At 39.0% G+C, this 659-nt stretch overlaps 1 non-coding gene across 1 annotated transcript; it reads left to right on the top strand.

The window, feature by feature from the left end:
• Positions 1-219: 219 nt before the first annotated feature.
• On the top strand, positions 220-324 carry LOC147568601 (U6 spliceosomal RNA). Its single transcript, XR_015231535.1, has one exon. It is a non-coding gene; the product is annotated as a U6 spliceosomal RNA (small nuclear RNA).
• The last annotated feature ends 335 nt before the right edge of the window (positions 325-659 follow it).

Here is a 659-nt window from a genome sequence, read left to right as displayed (position 1 = left end):
TTTATACAGGTTTGTATATATGTGCGCAGCGGTTGCACAGTCTAAACATATCTTTTGGGGGATTGCTAGTGCCTATAGCCAAAAGAAATTCTTGTTCATGAAGTGGGGGTAATCTTAGTTCAAGTTTGTGAGACCCACAACTGAAGTGGGTCATCCCCAAGAGGGCAGTCAAACCAATTTTATAGCCCGACGTTCGTCTATACTAGAACAGCTGAGTTGTTGTCTTTGCGGACACATCCGATAAAACTAGAACGGTACCGAGAAGATTAGTGTGGGCGTGCACAAGGGTGTACATATACAACTAGAGAAATGGGCCAACTCTTTTTATTCTTCCCATCTTCCATGCTTGATTGATACTCTACTTTCACTCATATAAAATACTTTTGATCACAACACACCATGTTTAAATTTCATGTCATGCAGAGGAACATGAGAATAATCAGTCTAAACTTCAAATGGTGAAGTCAAACTCTGGTCTTGGTGTATGAGAGGTGTAAGAAAGTCTTATGAGGGTTAGAAGAGCGGGTTGTATTTTAGGTTTAGTGTGGTTTGTCACACTGAATCAGTATTTCATAACAACCTAACTAACTCTAACAAACTCAACTAACTTCTCTATATAAGTTGTAACTCCTCTTGAATCGATACAAGTTTTCTGGTTT

This window comes from Eschscholzia californica, unplaced genomic scaffold (assembly GCF_041429995.1).
Source record: "Eschscholzia californica isolate CP2 unplaced genomic scaffold, dmEscCali1.0.p SCAF_1, whole genome shotgun sequence".
NCBI classification, from domain to species: domain Eukaryota; kingdom Viridiplantae; phylum Streptophyta; class Magnoliopsida; order Ranunculales; family Papaveraceae; genus Eschscholzia; species Eschscholzia californica.
This window is presented reverse-complemented; position numbering and strand designations above follow the sequence as displayed.